This window comes from Triticum urartu, chromosome 6 (assembly GCF_003073215.2).
Source record: "Triticum urartu cultivar G1812 chromosome 6, Tu2.1, whole genome shotgun sequence".
NCBI lineage: Eukaryota > Viridiplantae > Streptophyta > Magnoliopsida > Poales > Poaceae > Triticum > Triticum urartu.
Genome location: NC_053027.1, coordinates 415,141,410 through 415,164,877, shown reverse-complemented (window position 1 = coordinate 415,164,877; position 23,468 = coordinate 415,141,410).

Here is a 23,468-nt window from a genome sequence, read left to right as displayed (position 1 = left end):
GGGGCGACGGCGCGTGTCGCCGCGGCACGGCGACCCCGGGAGCGGCGCGGGCGGCACTGCTCGTCACTCCGCCCTCCTGAGCCCTCGGCTTGGACATACAGGGGTAGCGGATACCCTGGGGGAGGCTGCTTGCACCAAGGCCTCGTCACCACCTGCATCGCCGCTTTGTCACGGCGGTGGATCGACCTTTTCTTCGGCAGAAGTGGCTCTGGGTCATCTCGGGGGGCCTTCCACTTTTCTTCGGTGGAGAACCTTCTGATAGGCGCCATTGATATTAGCAGTGGAGCAAGGAGGAAGAAGCAAGCGAGCAAGGAAGAGATGGGCAACGGGGGCTCAGCCCCCCTCCCCATTTATAGCAAGAGAAGGCCAACCGGCACCTCCCACGATCGCAGGTAATAATGGTTTTCCTTGCATGTCGTAGGGACTTGTCAAGTCGTGCGGTTGCCGAGGCAGCATGGGTAAGCGGAGACGCCCACGTCCAATCAACCGCCACGCGTTGACCGAGGCCGCAGGCTTTTGGGGCCCGCGATTCTTCGTACTTGACCCTTTGCTTCGCCGCGAAGCCAAGCCCGAGCGCACTTGGGCCCGGGGGCTACTGTCGGCATTCTGGGAACGGGGGTCCCCAGACTTGCCTGCCTGCGGCCCGCGGCGTGGCATCCAAGACCCTCGCGAGGGGCCAAGCCTCGTGAGGCGGACGACACAAGACCCCCTCTGGAGTGGCCTAGTTGGGCAGGCTCACGAGGAGCGGAGAAATCAAGGCGAGGCGAACCTCACGAGGCTCTCGTGACGTGAGCCATGACGATGGACACCAGGAGGGCGCCAGGCGGGCGCTAGCGCGCGCAGCGTCCTTGTTTCCTCTTTGGTGCTAAGGAGGCCAGCGCAGGTGAGGACTACCGAGGCATCAGGCAAAGGTTTCCATATCGGTGCAACAAGACCAAGACCAGAAGGACGACAAGACAGAGGTCATCGTGGAGCCCAAGACGGCGTCACCACCAGAGCCTTTCGCAGGCGGAGACCACCTTTGTCAGGATGGCTTGTACTAACTTGTCCCCCTTCAAATTTGCCCGCCGTTGTTGGCTCCCTTCCCCTCAATATTTGGCGAGAGGACCAGGGCCTATATACGTAGAGTTAGCCACCACAGTAGGGGCATCGAGCAGTTCATCCAGCACTCACCCACACAAGTTAGCCAAGCACAAGAACACCTCAACACGAGGAGGATCTTCTTCCCCTTGTATTGTTCATCATCAGCCTAAAAGGCAATCCACTGCCACCACACTGGAGTAGGGTATTACACCAAAACGGTGGCCCGAACCAGTATAAACCTTGTGTCTTTCTGTGTTGCGAGTTTGTCGAGTTCGTCCGCGAGATCTTAGCGAGCTAGGGCATAGATCGGTGGGAGGAAAAGACTTCCCGCGCACCCCAGTGTTCGAACCTTAAGGGTTTGTTGGAACCCCACATCCGACATGATCCCTTTGTTAGAGGACTTATGTTCTATTACAGGCTCGATTTCCACGATCTAGCCCCAGATTCCATCCTTCACATCTCGTCATTTATCGTCGTGTGTGAGGCCTTCCTCTGTATCACCCCACACTTTGGCTTATGGCTCAAGACCTTCAATGTGAAGCCGAAGATGATCGATGGGCGACACGCAGAATGCGGAGGTGCCATAATAAGCAAAGGCACCGATGCTCCATGGCCAAAGGGTTCCTTCCCGGAGGTGTCCAACTTATGGCAGCAGGAGTGGTTTTACATCATAGCTCCCCAAAGTAGTAAGTGGGTAGCTGCCCCCGCCTTCCGTTCAGGCCCCCCACCACAACTGGCGTCATGGGTCAACAAGGGGCTGGACTGGGGGCCAGTTAATGACGTGCCAACGTTGCAAAGTCGCATCCAAGATCTCCTCAAGAGGGATGTCAGCCTCGTCAAGGTAATGCAAGTTATGCTAGTTCGTCGTGTCCTGCCATGCCAACGTCAATATCTCTGTATGTGGGAGTTCAACCCGGAAGGACCGCGAACTATTCAGCAATTCTTCGGCATGACGCTCGAAGGGATGTATGGATTGTTCTTCAGATCATGAATAAAGTGTCTGGACATCACCGAGGATGTGGGTCTAAACTGCAATCGTCTAGATACCCATGTAAGCAATTCTGTGTCCGAACACGTCGTCTTTTCGTTTGTCATAACATCATTCTGAAAAAATTGCTCTTGGCTAGGACTGGATAAGAAAGGCGAAGATGATCAGGTGTTCGGCCCCCCTTCCCGAAGGCTCACCGGATCCTGTATTAGCCATGATGCTTGAGCACGCACTTTATCAAGTGCCATCAGGGGAAGATAAAGGGAGGAATACAGAAGCCGAAAGCGGGCCTCACGCATTACTCATCCAAACTGGGGGAATTAGTGTCTACGCGAAGGAGGATGATCGGGGAGAAGAATCTAGAATCCCCTCTCCCCAAGGAAGGAAAAGGACCGCCTTTGAAGACTTGGAAACGAAGGTTTCCAAATGAGGGAAGAAACCTTCGCCAAGGGACCCTGCCCTGAAGGATGTCCTTACCGCACAGTGCCAGCAAGGGGGCCAGCCCTCCACCGAGTTGTAAGTGAATCAAGAGTACTTTTGGTAAATATATCCTGCTTTATCTCCAAGGACAATAACTGAGACATATATCTCGCAGTCCGGCTCGTAGCCCTTCTCAACAGAGTTCGTTTTCGGGGGATCTTCTTCCAGAGATGATGGAGAGCGAAACGCCTCCCCCTGTCTCCCCGCCTCCTGGGCGAACGACCCTGAGGTGTCATCACGAAGGATTTCTCCTAATCCGCCGAGGCCAGAAGGTAACCCTTCGGCCACCCGAAGTCTGGAGCATTCGTCTCCTAAGGAGAGCAACAGAAAGAGTCCGGGACTGTCCGGTGCGCAACCGGACACACTGATGGGTCTTTTGGAGCAAGCGGCTATCTCAGAGGCGCATCGTACTTTAATGGGTACGGTGGTTGAGAGGATTTCATCCGCCAAAAGTGGGTTGCATGAAGCTTTTATGAGTCTGCTAAGAGGCTTTGAGGTATGCAAAGTAATATATAAATTTTTGACGGTACCGCACACGCTAGGTGTGCTCTATACAGATAGTAGCCCCTGAGACTCTGGTTGTTGTCCCGAGGCGGCAAACAGAGGATCATAGTCCCAAGTAATGATCGCACTGCTTCCATGTGCAGGCGGCTGAAGGTCCGGTGGCTGGCCGGACTGCTGAGTTTGCCGGACTGAGGCGGTAACTTGATACGGTAGATGCCGACATCGTGCTTGTGAACAAGCGGCTTGACGAGGAATAGGGTATGTATTCTCCGGTGGTCAACATATATTAAGGGGAGCGTGATGCTAGTATCTATAACATGTTGTGACTGCAGATGGAGTTGCCGCTGTGGAGACCCTTCGGGCGGCGCTTGCCCGAGCCAAGGAACAAGCCAGGAGAAGTGATGCGGCCGCCCTATAGGCTGCCGAAGAATTAAGAGCCGAACGGGCCGCTCATCGCCAGAGCGAAGATAAAATAGCCAAGATGGCTATTGAGCTGAAGGATGCCGACGACCGGTATGAGCTTCTTGAAAAGGAAAGCCAAGCGAAAGCGGCGGACCTGAAGAAAGCCATTGTAGCAGCCAAGGAAACCCTCTCTAAAATCAGAGCGGCGAAGGAGGAGCTCCGTCAGGCTGGAGATATCACGGCTGGGAAGCCCTTTTTGTTGCAGACGAAGTTCGGAGATTCGAAGTATGCCCCTCTAGATCAATTATGGAGTGCTGCAGACGCGTATTCGGACCTGGCAATGATTGCTGCTGATGCGACTGAGTTTTGCAAAGATAAAAAAGATCACGAAGTGGAAAAGTTGTTCTGGTCGCAGTTCCGTGCTCCAACGTGTCCGCTGCTGTTAAATGAGCAAATGGTCGAGTGGGCTGAGCTCCATAGGTTGTCCAGGCTTGCCATGAGGTCTGTCGTGGATCATCTTTGGCCGGAAGGACCAAGGCCGAATAGTTATTTTGGTTTAGTGCAACGATTTCTTGGTGTTGTGCCGCATATCGACGCTGTAAAGAGGTCTGCATGCATAGAGGGTGCGCGGATGGCTCTTGCCCATGTTAAGACATACTGGGCAGAGATGGATGCCACCGCTATTGCAACCCGGGGTTCGGCCGTAGGCCAGGTCTCGGCCGAGCACTATTTTGAAGAAGTCCTAGAAGGCGCTCGTTTAATAGAGGCTCAGCGCTCGAAGAGTATCATGTTCGAGTGACATGTATCCCAATTGTAAAAACAATGCTATTTAACTTATAAAGGTTGTGTTTATACTTTTGCCTGAAAGTATTATGATACCTCCTGTGTGGCTGTTTATGTATGTATATAACCTGAAAGTTTGTAGTCATCGGCTTCGGTGATACGTCTCCGTCGTATCTACTTTTCCAAACACTTTTACCCTTGTTTTGGACTCTAAATTGTATGATTTGAATGGAACTAACCCGGACTGACGTTGTTTTCAGCAGAATTGCCATGGTGTTGTTTAATGTGCAGAAAACAAATATTCTCAGAATGACCCAAAACTCCACATAACATGTTAGAAAAAACAATAAAAAATCCTCGCCAAAGATGAAGAACAGGGGGCCCACACCCTTCTCACGAGGGTGGGGGGCCCGTCCCCCTTCCTCGTGGGCCCCTGGAAACCCTCCGACGCCAACTCCAACTCTATATATTTGCTCTCGGAGATAAAAAAATAAGGGAGAAGAAATCATCACATTTTACAATACGGAGCCGCCGCCAAGCCCTAAACCCTCTCGGGAGGGCTGATCTAGAGTCCGTTCGGGGCTCCGGATAGGGGTATTCGTCGCCGTCGTCATCATCAACCATCCTCCATCACCAATATCATGATGCTCACCGCCGTGCGTGAGTAATTGCATTCTAGGCTTGCTGGACGGTGATGGGTTGGATGAGATTTATCATGTAATCGAGTTAGTTTTGTTAGGGTTTGATCCCTAGTATCCACTATGTTCTGAGATTGATGTTGCTATGACTTTGCTATGCTTAATGCTTGTCACTAGGGCCTGAGTGCCATGATTTCAGATCTGAACCTATTATGTTTTCATGAATATATGTGAGTTCTTGATCCTATCTTGCAAGTCTATAGTCACCTACTATGTGTTATGATCCGGCAACCCCGAAGTGACAATAATCGGGACCACTCCCGGTGATGACCATAGTTTGAGGAGTTCATGTATTCACTATGTGCTAATGCTTTGTTCCGGTTCTCTATTAAAAGGAGGCCTTTAATATCCCTTAGTTTCCAATAGGACCCCGCTGCCACGGGAGGGTAGGACAAAAGATGTCATGCAAGTACTTTTCCATAAGCACGTACGACTATATACAGAATACATGCATACATTACACTGATGAATTGGAGCTAGTTCGGTGTCACCCTATGTTATGAATGTTACATGATGAACCGCATCCGGCATAATTATCCATCACTGATCCGGTGCCTACGAGTTTGCCATATACTGGTTCTCGCTTATTTACTTTCCCGCTGCTACTGTTACAATCACTACAAAATACCAAAAACATTACTTTTGCTATCTTTACTTTTGTTGCTGCTACCACCACTATCATATTACTTTGCTACTAAACACTTTGCTGAAGATACAAAGTTTCCAGGTGTGGTTGAATTGACAACTCAGCTGCTAATACTTGAGAATATTCTTTGGCACCCCTTGTGTCGAATCAATAAATTTGGGTTGAATACTCTACCCTCGAAAGCTGTTGCGATCCCCTATACTTGTGGGTTATCATTCAGCCACCACGCATATAATGAGGGGGTGTTCGGAAAAGTGTGTATTCACACTTGATCCAACGTCTTGGTCCATTAAGGAGGTGATAGCGCGGCGAACAAGGCAATCGGACTATATTGCTTTAACAATTTCACTTAGCCATAGGAGTTTGACAGTGGGGCTACTATATAGCCCCTGGTACTTCCGCGCTTATCCGAATACGATGCGCGTACATACATGACCAGGAAACCGGTCCTTCATTAATGCGGAGGACTCGCGAAGATTCCGCTGAGTCCTCGAGTGGTTGACCAGTCTCGCGCTTTATCATGACAGTCAGTTTTCGGCTTTCTCTACTGAGGTGCTCATCCAGATGAACCAGGGCACAATCGTAGTAGTTCTCTCGGTGCCACCTTAGCCGATAGAGCGGAACGTAAGGTAGAAAAACACGGGAGCCAGGCAAACCCAACTATTGACCAATGACATGATTCGGAGCTGATGCATATAAGGCCAAACTCGCGACTCCGAACACTCCCTAAGGTATTCGGTCCTTACAACATATACTGGGCTGAGTAACGCCCTTGATAAAAAGCCCTGAATTTCCTGGTACGTGCATTAGTCTGATGTGACGAAATGTCAATAACGCCAGCATCCCTCTTTGTTATGTTCAGTATCCTGAGGGTGTGAAGCAACAACAGACAGTACCAAAAGTTTACACAGGGTCTTAATCTAAAAAGAAACCTTTGAACAGGGCCCTGCTGCACGTCCGCACATGTATCTCCATTGTGCCGTATCCTAGAAGGGTGTAGCACGATGATCATCTGTAAGAAAGAAAAGCCCAGGTGAAAGTTTTTGTGCGAAAAATTGGTTATTATTAATAACCCATGAAAATTCAATCTAAATAAGATCAAGCCGAACTGTATTCCTTTTTACATGTGGGAAGCCCCTAGCACCACCTATGGAGGTACATCCATCGACCCAGTCTTAGGTTTATTTGAGCTGTTACAGCTAGTGGTGCGCCGGACTCGTCTAGCCGTGTCCGTGGTCTTGACGACCGATCATTTATTCTAGTTGGAGAGGGCGTTCAGTGTTCGGCTGCTAAAGCCGCCACACGTTCTTCCGCACGTAAGGAACGTTCTGTGATTCCGCTAACAATGATGATGCCACGTGGACCGGGCATCTTAAGCTTAAGATAAGCGTAATGCGGTGTTGCATTAAAACGAGCGAAGGTCGTTCTTCCGAGTAGTGCTCGATAGCCGCTTCATAATGGAGCGATGTTGAAGGTTAACTTTTCACTTCGGAAGTTGTTGGGAGAACCGAATACAACCTCTAGTACTAGAGAGCCCATGCGGCGGGCCTCTAGGCCTGGTATTACTCCTTTAAAGGTAGTATTGCTTTGGCTGATTCTTGTCGGGTCTATCCCCATTTTGCAGACTGTGTCTTGATATATCAGACTAAGACTACTGCCGCCGTCCATAAGGACTCGGGTGAGATGGTATCCGTCAATTATTGGGTCTAGTACCAAGGCAGCCGATCCTCCATGCCGGATACTAGTCGGGTGATCCCTGCGATCAAAAGTGATCGGGCAGGCTGACCAAGGGTTGAACTTGGGGGTGACGGGCTCCACGGTGCATATGTCTCAGAGTGCGCGTTTGCTCCCCCTCTTCGTTACATGAATCATGTTCACTGTTTTGACCTCTGGTGGGAATTTCTTCTGTCCCCCAGTGTTCGGCTGGCGAGGCTCATCCTCGTCTTCGCTTAGTGTTTCCGTCCCCTTGTGTTCGGTGTTTAGCTTGCCGGCCTGCTTGAAGACCCAGTATTCTCTGTTGGTGTGATTTGCCGGTTTGTCAGAGGTGCCATGAATCTGACATAATCTGTCTAGAATCTTGTTTAGGCTGGACGGTCCATCTCTGCTGCTTTTGAATGGCTTTTTCCGTTGACCGGGTCAAGAGCCCCTAAATCCGGTGTTTACCGCCGTGTTGTCTGGGCTGTCTTCATTGTTTCGACATTTGCTTTCATTGCGTCGTGGTTTTCCATTGCCATCCCTGACTTCGGATGTGCCTGGGTCGCTGGTGCCGCTACTGGCTAGCCAGCTATCTTCGCCCGCGCAAAAGCGAGTCATAAGGCTTGTTAGGGCTGCCATTGTCCTCGGTTTTTCCTGGCCGAGGTGTCTGGCGAGCCATTCGTCCCGGACACTGTGTTTGAAAGCCGCTAAGGCTTCGGCGTCTGGGCAGTCGACAATTTGATTCGTCTTAGTGAGGAATCTGTTTCAATGTTTTCGGGCTGACTCTCCGGGCTGTTGAATTATATGACTTAAATCGTCTGCTTCCGGAGGTCGGACATAGGTCCCTTGAAAATTAGCCCTAAAAGCATCCTCAAGCTCTTCCCAACTTCCAATTGACTTTTCGGGGAGGCTCTTTAGCCAGTGCCGAGCTGGTCCTTTCAACTTGAGGGGCAAGTATTTGTTGGCATGGAGAACATCTCCATGAGCCATGTGGATATGAAGGATAAAGTCCTCAATCCGGACCCCAGGGTCTGTCGTTCTGCCGTATGCCTCTATGTTCACGGGTTTGAATCTTTCTGGAAATTCGTGATCCAGAACCTCATCTGTGAAGCATAGGGGCTGCGCGGCACCCCTGTATTTTGATGTGTCATGGCATTCTGACGGTTGTAGTGTTCGGTTTCGATTCTGTGTCAGAGCGTGCTTCCTAGATCCGTAGATGGACCTGGTCATACCGGTTTTTTGGTGAAAGTCCTCACGTATATCGTGTGTTGACTTACGTGCGACATCGTTGGCCGCCCTATCGCGGCCATGGGGTGGTCGATCCGATTGATCGGCCGTTTTATTTTTCGGCTATATAGGCTCTAAAGCCTCGTCATCGAATTCGGGCAGCAGCTTGCGCTTTGGATAGCTCTTTGTGTGGCTTCTACCACCGTACTTTTCTTCAGTGTTGAGCACTTTGTTCCATCTACTGTTGCGTGTATTTTGCGCGGCCTTAAGCGTTTGCTTCTACTTCTTCAGACTCCTCGCGGTGGCAATAAGCCTTCTATGGAGGTCCTCTTGCTCCAAGTGCCTCTCCGGGATGATGTGTGCATCGTCGTCCGGATTGTTCTCCTCTCCGGAGACAGGTTGATGAGGTTTACCCTCGGCGTTGCCGTGATGGGACAGGGGCTCCGTATATGTTCGCCGTCCGCTGGTTCGTCCTGCTCTGTCGCTGGGTCCATGTGGTCGTCGTTTGCTTTGGAGTCGACCTGGGTATTATTTTTTCTTGCGCTGTTATCGCTGTTCTTGCCGAGGCGGGATTTGGAGCGGCGCCTATGTCGTTGCTGTGGTTGCTTCTCGAGGGGATTATCCTTCGCTGCATCCTTCCGTTCCTTGTCATTTTTTTCTTTGGGTGTATCCACCATGTATATATCGTGCGATGAAGTGGTTGTCCAGCGCCCTATGGGCGGTGGTTCCTGTTCCTCTCCTGCATCGTCGTCTATACCGTCGATTTCTTCGGAGTCAAAATCAAGCATGTTGGTTGAGTCGTCGACAGTGGCTATTAAGTGGGTGGTGGGTGGGGAACGAATTTCTTCATTGTCCGCTTCCCACTCTAGCCGGTCATAGTTCGGCCAAGGGCCTCCTGACAAGGAGAGAGACCTTAATGAATTTAGCACATCGCCCAAGGGCAAGTGTTGAAAGATATCCACGGAGGAAAACTCCATGATCGGTGCCCAATCAGATTCGATAGGCACGGACGCAGGCGGTTCGGAGCCTGTGGCCGGGGACGAATCCAAGCGTCCGGCAACACAGGTCTCATAGGAGGTGAAGTCAGTATTCGGCTCTATCGCCGCTGGGTGTGTGGCCCCCGTGGCGGGGTCCATCCACCCGTCCTAGAACGGCACAATCTGCTCCGGATTGAGGGACGGAGTTGCCACAGGTGTGATCTCCCGAACACCGTCCGGCGGCAGAGCTAAGTCATGCTCGTCGTGACTGTGCAACGCACCTGACATGCGCTCGAATCCGTCGAAGATCAAGTCTCCGTGGATGTTGGTAGTATAGTTCAAGCTTCCAAACCTGACCTGATGGCCAGGGGCGTAGCTCTCGATCTGCTCCAGATGGCCAAGCGAGTTGGCCCGCAGTACGAAGCCGCCGAATACGAAGATCTGTTTGGGGACAAAAACCTCACCCCCGATTGCATCGTTGTCGATGATTGAAGGAGCCATCAAACCTTATGGTGACGACACAGTGGAACTCTCAATGAAAGCACCAATGTCGGTGTCAAAACCGGCGGATCTCGGGTAGGGGGTCCCGGACTGTGCGTCTAAGGCGGATGGTAACAGGAGGTAGGGGACACAATGTTTACCCAGGTTTGGGCCCTCTCGATGGAGGTAATACCCTACTTCCTGCTTGGTTGATCTTGATGATATGAGTATTACAAGAGTTAATCTACCATGAGATCGTAGAGGCTAAACCCTAGAAGCTAGCCTTTGATTATGATTGTTGTTGTCCTACGGACGAAACTCTGTGGTTCATATAGACACCGGAGAGGGCTAGGGTTAGACAGAGTCGGTTACAAGGGAGGAGATCTACATATCCGAATTGCCAAGCTTGCCTTCCACGCAAAGGAGAGTCCCACCCGGACACGGGACAAAGTCTTCAATCTTGTATCTTCATCGTCCAACAGTCCGGCCAAAGTATATAGTCCGGCTGTCCAAGGACCCCCTAATCTAGGACTCCCTTAGCCACCTTTACTTCTAGGCATTTTCATGAGGTTGTAGGCTGGATGAGTCGCCACCATGAACTGGGCCTGAGCTGGGTACCCAAGGATGGCGTTGTACGGGAGGCCGATGCGGGCGATGTCGAAGTCGACCAGCTCGGTGCGGTAGTTGTCGCGCGTGCCGAAGGTGACGGGAAGGCGGATCTACCACAGGGAGCGGGCAGCGCCGCCACCAACTCCTATGAAAGGCTTGCTGAGGCTGAGTCGCTCGAGTGGCACGTGAAGAAGGCTGAATGCCTCCATGGAGAGCAAGTTGAGGCCAACGCCTCCGTCGATGAGGGTCTTGGTGACGGCCACGTTGTAGATGGTGGGCATGCAGAGCATTGGAAGCATGCCCGAGCCGGTGGTGGTGACGGGGTGGTCTTCTAAGCTAAAGGCGAGGTCGGCCTCAGGCACGGACCAGCCCGGCGGAGCCCCCGAGTGTGTGGAAGCGGCACCAATCTGGCGGAGGAACGGCTTGATGTGGCGCTCTGAAGGCGGCGCCTGTCAACTGCCTAGCGGGGCCGCGACTGCGTGGTGCGCCGATGCCGCGTAGCGCACAATGAAGAGGTCATGGAGCTCCTCCCAAGACGCCACCGTGGATCCGGGAAGGTTGAGCAGCCAGGCGTGCGGCTCGCCGGCGAGGGCCATGGGAAGCCAGTTTGCCATGTGTAACACCCACGATGCGGCCATATCTCCCACGTGTCGGAGCACGACTTAGAGGCATAACCGCATTGTAGGCATGTCGCAAGAGGGGTAATCTTTACACATCCCATGTACTGAATAAGAAAGGGATAAAGAGTTGGCTTACAATCGCCACTTCACACAATACATAAATACAGCATTACATCATCCAGAATACAATCAAGGTCCAACTACGGATCCAAATAAAGAAAGACAACCCCTAATGCAATAGATCCTCGATCACCCCAACTGGGCTCCACTACTGATCAACTGGAAACGGAACAACATAACGAACACGATCTTCATCGAGCTCCTCCTTGAGCTCGGTTGAGTCACCTGCACGGTGTCATCGGCACCTGCAACTGGTTTTGGAAGTAATCTGTGAGTCACAGGGACTCAGCAATCTCGCGATCAAGACTATTTAAGCTTATGGGTAGGTAAAAGGTATGTGAGGTGGAGCTGCAGCAAGCACTAGCATATATGGTGGCTAACTTACGCAAATGAGAGCGAGAAGAGAAGCAAAGCACGGTCGTGAACTAGAAGTGATCAAGAAGTGATCCTGAAACTACTTACGTTCAAGCATAACACAAGAACCGTGTTCACTTCCCGGACTTCGCCGGAAAGAGACCATCACGGCTACACACGCAGTTGATTTATTTTAATTAAGTGTCAAGTTCTCTACAACCGGAAATTAACAAATTCCCATCTGCCCATAACCGCGGGCATGACTTTCGAAAGTTCAAAACCCTACAGGGGTGTCCCAACTTAGCCCATCACAAGCTCTCACGGTCAACGAAGGATATTCCTTCTCCCAGCAAGACCCGATCAGGCTCGGAATCCCGGTTACAAGACATTTCGACAATGGTAAAGCAAGACCAGCAAAGCCACCCAGATGTGGCGACAAATCCCAATAGGAGCTGCACATATCTCGTTCTCAGGGCACACCGGATGAGCAAGACGCCGGGTTGGCATAAACCCTGGTTGCCCAGGGGCACCGGACATCGCTCAGGTTGGACCAACACTTAGAGAAGCACGGGCCCCGGGGGGGGGGTTAAAATAAAGATGACCCTTGAGTCTGCAGAACCCATAGGAAAAAAAGGCTAGGTGGCAAATGGTAAAACCAATGTTGGGCCTTGCTGGAGGAGTTTCATTCAAGGCAAACTGTCAAGGGGTTCCCATTATAACCCAACCGTGTAAGGAACGCAAAATCATGGAACATAACACCGGTATGATGGAAACTAGGGCGGCAAGAGTGGAACAAAACACCAGGCATAAGGCCGACCCTTCCACCCTTTACCAAGTATATAGATGCATTAATTTAATAAGAGATATTGTGATATCCCAACAAATATCCATGTTCCAACAAGGAACAAACTCCAATCTTCACCTGCAACTAGCAACGCTATAAGATGGGGCTGAGCAAAGCGGTAACATAGCCAAACAACGGTTTGCTAGGACAAGGTGGGTTAGAGGCTTGGCATGGCAATATGGGAGGCATGATATAGCAAGTGGTAGGTATCGCGGCATAGCAAAAGAGCGAGCAAACTAGCAAGCAAAGATAGAAGTGATTTCGAGGGTGTGATCATCTTGCCTGAGATCCCGCAAAGAAGAAGAACGAGTCCATGAAGAAGACAAACGGACGAAGTCGAACGGATCCTCACAAACACGACGCTATCGGAACTAACCCGAAGAAGCAACACCAGAAAGAAGCAAACAACATAGTAAACAACCACCACATAAACATAGCATGATGCACAATCAAGTATGATGCACGTCCGGTTTAAATATGCATGGCATGGCAAAGTGCACAGACAAAACTACAAGTTAAGTGGAGCCCAATATGCAACGAGTTGCATATTGACGGAACACCACATCAATTATTTAGTTCACTCCCGGTTAAGTACTCAACAATATTAAATGTTGGTTAACATGGCAATTTGGTGAAGCATAACAAAACTATACTATCTAAACAATTTAAATGGGGCCGGATATAACAAGCAACAAATCCGGTAAATCCCCATATGCATTAGTAATTTAATGCAAACAACAATTTTAAACATTCTTGGTGTTATTATCATGATGCGGATGACATGTTCAAGTTTTATGCACTATTTATGAAAATGTTGATAAGAGCATTATGAAGCATTTTGTCATCGTGGCGGAAACGAAAAGGGGTGCCACGACAACGATAACTATAATGGTGCCACGGCAACATTCCGGTTCCGATACTTGATTGAGATACTGATGCAAAGGGGAAGTGTGCAGATGCGTGCAAAAGATGGTGGGGCGCTCCCGGATACCGGGTGTCCCATGAATCGACGACGGTGTCAAACGAGGGAATAACTAACGTTCCCGGGCGGATTACAACAACCAACATGCATCTCATACAACTCATGCATACGGTCCAAGAGTGGTCGTCTCGGGGTTATACCTTCGAAGTGTGCCTTTTCAGAACGGATCAAGTTCATAGTGGAAGTAGGCGTTCTCGCGACGGTAGTGGAAGTAGTCGTACACGATGACGGTAGTTGTACACGGGTCTTCGGCCACGAAAGTAGTCGTACAACGTTTTCGTAGAGGTTCGGGGCCACGACACGGAACTTGACGTCGACGGGTTCTTTGCGGGTCGACGGTAGTGGTTCACGTTATGTAGCCGTTCGAGTCATCGGTGGAGGAACTTGACGCATCGTTGAACTTGGCGTCTGAGAAATCCCGCGTAGTGGTACGTATTTTGTAGACGTTCGGGGTCCTCGATAGAGGTACTTGGCGCTTGCGGTGTGTTGCTTGGGGCAACCAGTTGTACTTGTCAGGTTTCACACGAAGAGGCATCGATGGATCTCCGACTCGTTTGGCGGTGGACGAACTTGGCGAAAACCACGAAGGTGGCCTTGGGCTTCCCTCGTTGTCGCGTCTTGGCAGTGACAAGAGGAGCGACGAGGCCAGCGGGGCAGCAACCGAATATGGCCGGGTCGGGCGTCGGGGTTGAAGACCGGAGGTGGCTGCGGCCAGAGCAGCAGCGACCTTGGAGGCGACGGAGGTCCGGCGAAGGTAGCAAGCCAATGGCGGGGAAGGCAGCAAGGCGGCGACGCGCGGTGGAGGGCTCGAGTCCCTGGCACAAAAGAGAGGCAGGGAAATGATGGGGGCCGCAGCGCCATTGGACGGAGGTGGAGGAGGACCGCATGGTGATGGGGCGGCAGCCGGCAGCGGGACCTGTGGCCGACGGACCTGGAGCTGCAGGCGAGGCGGAGAACTGGTGGCGGTGCTCCTGGTCACTGGTGTCCGGCAGAGCCGCGGTGGCGGCGCGAGAGTGCTCCGGGCGACGCGAGGAGAAGCAGAGGCGCTAGGTAGGAGAGGAGGGCGACGTGGATCACGCAGGGGGGTCGGGGAGATGGCCGCGCCTGCGTGCGGAGACTGATGAGACGAGGAGAGGGATCGAGGGGGAGTAGCTGGGTCTGGTCTCTGGCGGCGCGAGGGGAGAGGATGAGAGGATGAGGGAGAGATGGGATCGAGCAGGGTTAGGAGGGAGTGGGCCTGGGAGGCCGGTCGGCTTGGCTGGGCTACCGACTACGGTTGGGCCTTAGCCTCGGTGCAGATGGGCCGCGGGGATAGTGAGCAAGCTGGGGACGCGCTGCTGGGCCGCGGCAGCTGCTGCGCTTGGAGGCCAGCCCAGGAACACCTTTTCTTTTATCATTTACTTCCTGTTTATTTAGATAAACAGTTACAATAAAAGAAAAAGTCCATGGGGCTAGAAGAGGAGTTTTTCAGATATAAAAATATCCTCAATCTCCTGAAACTATACTCTATTTGATAAAATTGTCTTGGATATTTTTAGAGGTAGAAAAATAAAACAAGTTTAAATATGATTCAAACTTGAGGCATTTCTGAACCTAACCAAAACAACTCCAAAGGATCTGAAATTTGACAGAGAGGTCAAAGGAAAGGTGTATGGTTAATAGGAAAAGAACGAACATATATGGACGACAGAAAATGGCACTTGCAAAAAATGAAAGGAATAAGAAGGAAGAAGGCGGTGATGACACATGGGTAGATTTTTGAGAGATGGGAAGGGGTTGATACAAATGACAAGAATCGAGCAAGACAACATCAGGACGAATGCAATGCACATGGTGATAATGATGAAATGCAAAATGGCAAGAAGCACGATGCAAAGCAAACAATGATAACATGATGAAATGCAACAAACAAATAAAACACCCGGCGACAACGGAAAACATGGAAGACGTCTGAAGCGTCGGTCTCGGGCGTTACACCGTGACCTTGTCATCACCCCCGGCTTCGAGACCAGCCTCCTCGTATGCTAGCAGCAAAACTGACAGGTCTGCCGCACTGTCGTAGCATGGCGGCATCTCCGGCTTGAACTTGGGTGGCCACTGCACCCGCCGCAGGGCGGGGGCCAGGGCTCGGGGCCCCCTGGCCCCGTTGTCAACGCTGGCCGTCGGAGTCGGCGGCAGGGCGCCTGCCATGTGGGCAAAGCGCGGTGGTGACGGAGCGCAGATCGACGGAAGAGAAGCTACGGTGCACCCCTACCTAGCGCGCCAGATGTCAGATCACGGGTTCCGGCATAACCTTCAAGGTTCAAACATTGGGGTGCGCGTGAAGGTTTTCTCCCTATCGATCCATGCCCTAGCTCTCTAAGATCTTGTCGATGAACTCGGCGAACTCACAACACAGAAAGACACAAGATTTATACTGGTTCGGGCCACCGTTGTGGTGTAATACCCTACTCCAATGTGGTGGTGGTGGATTGCCTCTTGGGCTGATGATGAACAGTACAAGGGGAAGAACAGCCTCCTGAGGTTGAGGTGTTCTTGGGCTTGGTTGGTGTGTGGTTGGGGACGATCTTGATCCGTTCTCGATCCGTGATGAGGTCGATCCCCTTTACTGTGGTGGCTAGTTCTACTTATATAGGCCCTAGTCCTCTCCCCAAATATTGAACGGGAAGGGAGCCAACAACGGCGAATTTGAAAGGGGACAACTAGTATAGCTTTCCTGACAAAAGCGGTCTTCGCCTGCCAAAGGCTCTGGTGGTGACACCGTCCTGGGCTCCATGGTGACCTCCGCCTTGCCGTCCTTCTGGTCTTGGTCTCTCTGCACCAATATGGAAACCTTTGCTTGATGCCTCGGTACTCCGCGCCTGCACTTGCCCCCTTGGCACCACAGAGGAAGCAAGGACATTGCGCGCGCTGGCGCCCTCCTGGCGCCCGCCTGGTCTTGATCGTCGTGGCTCACGTCATGAGGACCTCGCGAGGTTTGCCTTTCCTTGATCTCTCCGCCCCTCGTGAGCCTGCCTGGCATGGCCGCTCCTGAGGAGGTCTTGCGTCGTCTGCCCCACACGAGGGTCTTGAATGCCTTGTCGATGAAGATAGACCGTACAGACCTGCCAGCTCAGCCACGCCGTGTGCCGCAGGCAGCCAAGTCTGGGGACCCCCGTTCCCAGGACGCCGACAGCCTCCGGGCTCGGTGTCTGGCCTCATTGCAAGACCTCCCCTCGGGAGAGTCGCGCGAGGGGGTTGGGCACGGGGGCTTTGCTTGGGTCACGCCCAAGCGTACGCCACCCTGCCAGGTCCCTCGGACCTGGTCATCATGCTCCCTCCCAAGCGGAGCTAAGGTACGATGGTCGTTTGAACGTCAAGTGTGACTCCTGAGCATCGCGACTCAAGAGCCTAACTGACCACGTAGCCCCTCACTCCTTGGTCCGTCCTGGTGATCCGGTCGGCCCAATGGCGGCTGAGGTATGCGCGGGGTCGGGCCCTACTGACGTAGAACACTAGACCTACTCCCAGATCTCCTTTCTATAAGCTGTTTGCGAGTCAAGGGGGACTCCTGAGCATGGCGACTCAGGAGCCTAAGTGATCACGTAGCCCCTCACTCCTTGGTCCGTCCTGGTGATCCGGACGGCCCAACGGCGGCTGAGGTATGCGCGGGGTCGGGCCCTGTCAACGTAGAACGTAAAGCAAATAGAAAGGAAATCACTGAATTTCAAAGCAAATATTACAGGACATATTGTTCCCCTGAAGTCAAAACGCTAGTTTAACGCCTCCACGAGGCATGGTGCATATTGCAGAAACTAAAATAGGAAAGGAGCTGCCAGCAAGTTGTCTCGTCATCCCTGGACGCCGTCATCGCTTGCAAGGGATGCTTCTTCTCCAACGGTGTCGCCTTCACCTACACCAACAGCCGGACTTGCAGGATCGGTAGCACCACCGGGTAGGGGGCGCGGGATTAAAGGCACAGAACCTCTTCAGCAGGGCCTCCACCTGACCCTTCACAACCGCAGCAACGTCCTCGTAATGCTTGTCTTCCACACGCTCCAGCAGCTCATTAAGGCGGGCGGCAGGATCGCCAAGGTTGAGGTGGCTGAGGATGCGCGTCAGTGCGGTTGTGGAGAGAACGCGGGCTTCTTCCTCTGCCATGGGGTCGATGCTGCTCACAACGTCCTCCAGCACACCAACCAGATAAGGAACCAGCTGGTTGGGGCCCTCGTCGTCGGCAACCAGCGGCTCCTCCAAGCCCTTCTCGTAGAGGGACTTCAGCGCCGTCCGAGCCTTCTCTTCAAGGAGCTTGAAGGCCGCGCGGTCCTCAGCAAGGACCTTTTCCTTGGCGTCAAGCTCGGCCTCCTCCGCCTTCAGCTTCTGCTCCAACTACTCTAGCCAGTCGTGCTCTACGGCCTGCGCCTTCACCAACTGCTCCAGTTCATCATCGCGATCCTTGACGGCGTCCTCTCAGGCTTTCATCTTCTCCTCCGCCCGGATGGACGCGTCAGAGTGCATCCAGCCAGAGACCAGCTCCAGTCGTCCGGCCACCAGGCGACGGTCGGTGCCCTGAAGATCTTCTCGCGGTAGGGCCATCATAGAAAGAGCCAGCTCTAGGACGTCAAGAGAGACGGAAGAACCCAGGGACAACAATGTGGCAGGAGGAGGAGGAGGCATCGTCATCACCATGTCCTGAGCGGCCAGAGGCTCCTGAGCCTCGGGGACCCCAGCACCCGAGCCAGACACTGGCACCTCCGGAGCCAGCGGGGCCACGGGGGCTGACTCCTCCCGAGGATGCTCCACCAAGCCTCGCGAGGATGATCGGGCTGGGGAGGCACAAGCCCCGTCGCTGCCCTTACTCATGGAGAGGGGTGCGGCCGCAGGAGGCGATCTGGGCTCGAGCAGTACCACCTCGCCCTCCCTTCTCCTCTTCGCCGCACGCGTCGGCCTAGTTGCACAATGAAGAAGAAGAATCAGAAACAAACAACAGAAGCAAGAACAAGGCAGGATGATAACACTTACTAGTCCACCGCGACATAGTCCCTCCGCTTCGAAAGCTTGAAGCCAGAGAGCTTCGCAGCCCGGGGCGCGGGCGCGCCGGCTCCGGGAGCAGAAGCAGGGGCAGCAGCTGGACCGGAAGCAGCTCCAGGCGGCGGTGAGGCAGGAGCGTCGCCCCAGGAGAGCAGCGCCGACCTGCCCTTCGTCGGAACCACGGGCAGCTCCTCTCTCTCCGGAAGGACACCAGCATCATCATCGTCATCAGGCAGGGTGTGGAGGATGTTGTCCTTGTGCAAGGGGGAGGTCTCCCCCATCCCCTCAGGGGTCGCCTCCGGATCGCGCTCCTCATCATCCTCATCCTCCCCATCACTGCGGGAATCGCCAGAAGACACGTCCACCATCGTCGTCACCACCAGGACTTTAGAGGGCGCCGGCGGCACCAGGTCGCGCCCGTCAAAGGTGGGCATGGCGGCCACGATCACCGCCCCGTCCTTCCGAAGGAACAGAGGGGCATGGGCACTTGGCGGATACTCTTGGTCGTTCCCGACCAAGAGGCGGAGAGCCACAGCCAGCTCCCCTTCAGACAAAGCCTCCGGACTCAGGCGAAGCTTATGCTCTCGATCCCCAAGCGTCCACAAGGGGCGCGAGCGCGCCTAGAGAGGAGTCACCCGCAGCGTTTGGAACTCCCTTAGGAGCATGGCCCCTGTCAGCTTCACCGCCTTCGCGTTGCTAGGCCTCAGGTCGACGGTCATCTCTCCAGCACCGCCTTTGCCCGGTCGTTGATTGGGGCATCTCCGTCGGCAGCTTCAGCCGTGGGTGCACGCACTCGGCATCCATCATAACCCACTTACTCCTGAAGCCATCAGCCTTCTTGCCGACCTTCGAGATCGCGTTGGCCTTGCCAGCCGCGACGAAGTTGGCGCACCCCGTGCTGTGGCCGTCGTTGATTTGGAGGAAGAAGAAATGGCGCAGCAGTGCCACGGGCGACATCACCCCGACATACGCCTCGCAGTAGAAGGCAAAGATTGACAAGAGAAGAATGGAGTTGGGATGGAGGTGGAGATCCTGTAACCCGTAGTGTTGGAGGACTGCGTAGAAGAAGTCGGAGAAGGGGGGAACCAGGCCGGCGACGACGCTGCTCATAAAGAAGGTGTAGAAGGAGCTATTCGAAGCCTCGGGCATGGCAGAGCCAGCCCGGAGCTCGGTCTTCCCCTTCTCGTTGTTCTCCCCCGCCGTCTACAGGCGCGTGGTGGCGAGGTTCTTCACCGAGACATTGGGTGCCTCCAAGGCCGGCTTGTACCAGGAAGGCAGCGAATCAACCTTGGGCTTTCGGGGCGCCATTGGTCGGAAGGTCGGAAGGGGATCGAAGCAGATCTAGAGATTTCGGAAGCAAGGAGCGACAGAAGGGAGCTGGAGCAAGGCGAAGGGAAGAAATGAAGGCAAGTGTTGCCTGCACCGGCCCTTTCATCAGACGGGCAGTTGTTGTGGCAGCGTGGGGAAGCGGAGACGCCCACGTCCAATCAGTTGCCACGCACCAACCGTGGCCGCAGGCTGATGGGGCCCGCGGCGCTCCGTGCTTGCCCTTTGGCTTTGCCCCGAAGCCAAGCCCAAGTGCGCCTTGGGCCCAAGGGCTACTATCGGCGTTCTAGGAACGGGGGTCCGTAGACTTGTCTGCCTGTGGCCCGCGGCATGGCTCCACCAGCGGCCCTATACGACCCACCTTCACCAGCAAACACTCAAGACCCTTGCGAGGGGCCAAGCCTCGCGAGGCGGACGACGCAAGACCTCCTCAGGGGCGGCCTCAGCAGGCTGCTCGCGAGGGGCGGAGAGATCAAGGCAAGGGACACCTCGCGAGGTTTCTGTGACGCAAACCATGACGACTGGAGCCGGGCGGGCGCCAGCGTGTAGTGTCCTTGTTTCCTCTTTGGTGCTAAAGGGGCAAGCGTAGGCGAGGAGTCCCGAGGCATCAGGCAAAGGTTTCCATATTGGTGCACCAAGACCAAGACCAGCAGGACGACAGGATGGAGGTCACCGTTGAGCCCAAGACGGCGTCACCACCAAAGCCTTTGGTAGGCGAAGACCACTTTTGACAGGATAGCTTGTACTAGTTGTCTTCCTTCGAATTTGGCCGTTGTAGGATCCCTTCCCGCTCAATATTTGGGAAGAGGACCAGGGCCTCTATAAATAGGACTAGCCACCACCGTAGGGAGGCATTCTGATCGGGAGGCGAACCAGAGAGAGAGAGAGCATCAACTCACCAAGCACAAGAACACCTCACCTCGCGAGGCTGTTCTTCCCTTGTAACTGTTCATCCTCAGCCCAAGAGGCAATCCACCACACCACACTAGAGTAGGGTACACCACAACGGTGGCCCGAACCAGTATAAATCCTGTGTCTCGTGTTCTTTGGGTTCGTCGAGCTAGGACGTGAGATCGTAGAGTGTGCAAGCTAGAGAAGCAGAGAGATCTTTGTGCACACCCCAGTGTTTGAACCTCAAGGGTTTTGCTGGAACATAAAGTCCGACAGTAGTACTGGCACTTTGGGCATTGGAGCTGCCTTACTAACTGCTCTTGTTTGTGAGCTTTGTGGTGGAGATGGTGCTGTGTCAACAGGAAATGGGTTACTATCTGCTGGGGTTGGGGTTAGATTGGGTGAAGCTGGTTCTCTGTCTATTGTAGTAGGGGTAAAATCTGTGAGAGTCTGGGTTATGTGTGGTAGGGTTGGTTCTCGTACATGTACAACTGGGGTGCTATCTCCACCAAGAGGTACCACTGTTTTATTTGAAGACCGTGTTTTTACTCCGCTAGATACTGCCATCACCCGCTCCAATTCAAATGGCTGATAAACAGGAAACATAGTTGAATGTACACACACTGTATGAGAGACAGATGCAATAGATAGTGTGGGAAAAAGAGGGCATGAAATAGTTGACATGTATATTGTTTAACTAAAATGGATAGCATGACATAATTTCACATATATGATGTCTATCTAAAGAGAACATGGTGTTGAATATTGTGTATATGATGTCTAAACTATGCAATGCAAGACACCACATGCATCATATGAGCAGTATATCCGTGCCAAGTTAAAGCATACACCTCAGTGGGGGAATAGGACTGGTCATCTATCTCTGAATCCATCTCTGAGGAGCTATCGAGGCCCAGCAAGAGATCTGCTTCGACAGGTAGAACTGTCTGCTCTGAAGGCCTTGTTTTCACTCTAGATTTTTCCATCACCCACTAAAATGGCTGATTCACAAGAATATTAGTTTAATGTACAAACATTGTCGACTCACATATATGATGTCTATCTAAACTGGATAGCATAGCATAACATAATTCAAAGATATGATGACTAACTAAATAGGATCGCATGACATAATTCACATACATGTTATCTAAGTAATCATATCGCATGATTTAATTCACATATGTGTTTTATATGCTAACCGAGGGCATTCGCATATATGATGTCTGAACTAAGAACATGGTGTTGAATATTGTGTATATGATGTCTAAACTATGCAATGCAAGACACCACATGCATGATATGAGCAGTATATCTGTGCCAAGTTAGAGCATACACCTCGGTGGGGGAATAGGACTGGTCATCTGTCTCTGAATCCATCTCTGAGGAGCTACCAGGACCCAGCAAGAGATTTCCTTTGACAGGTAGCACTGTATGCTCTGAAGGCCTTGTTTTCACTCAAGATTTTTCCATCACCCACTCAAATGGCTGATTCACAGGAATATTAGTTTAATGTACAAACATTGTCGACAAATGGAAATGTAATGAAGAAAAGGATGGGCAAGATATCATTCAAATATATGATGCCTGGTTAAACAGGATGGCATTGCACATTTCACATATATTATGGCTGGCTAAAAGACATGAGACTGCATAATTCCCATATATGATATTGAAACTAAACATGTGGCATTACAGAACATGTCTAAACTAAGCAGATGACATATATGATGTCGAAAGTAGGCACTGCAAGGCAACATATGCATGATATGACTAACATCATCATGCCAAGTTAGAGAAAACACCTTGGGGGTAAATAGGACTGGTCAGCTGCGTATGAATCCGCCTCAGAACAGATATCTTCCTCTGGATTACAATATGGAGAGGGTGGGGGAGGGTTTTCCATTCAACCCACCGTGGAGCAATGTCTACATGACATTGTATTGCGGCGCAAAACTCTTCTCTTTTTCTCTACATGTTCAGCATGACTGTGTACCAATATCTGACATGCATACAAAAAAATATAGTGAGATTATGTAAGCAGAGCATGCAAAAATCCAGAGTAATGGTAATAACCAGTGGATGGATCCAAAAATAATGATAGCAGGCTGATGATTGCTTTAATTTAATAAAAAACTTATGATGATTGCTTTACTATTTGTTTCCCACCCAAGATGAACAACATAGGCATACCCTAGGTGAACCAAATATTAGACAGAGATACTATTCATTGATGCCTCGATATGTGCCCCACAACTAATTTAGAACTCAAGTTTGAACATCAATTTGGACCTAACTTGGAGTCTAAGAGGTGAACAAGACAATAAAGTAGCAGGTAATATTAAGCAATGCATAACATAAGCAGAAACAAAAGAGTGCGACCTCTCTTGTGGACCCGTGTACTCCTCAGGTTCATCTAGTGAGTCGATGATGGTGATGCCGTTGCGGTGGGTGCCGGCGGCAGGGAAGGAGATCTGAGGAGGCGAAAGACGGTCAGGAGTTGTGATGTCTGGTTTGGTGGATGCTTCCATCGATGGAGCAGCTCAGGTGAGGTGGATGACGTCGCGGCAGGAGCAGGACAAATCACACAAAGTTTTCTACGACACCTACCTGTTACCGAAGTAATTCTATAAGGGCTCATTCGGCTTGCATGATTCTAAAAACGCGGGGATAGGAGAAAAACACCGAGATAGGTTAGGAATGCACATGGGAAACAGAGCATTTGTGAACACAAGATTTCTGTCAACTT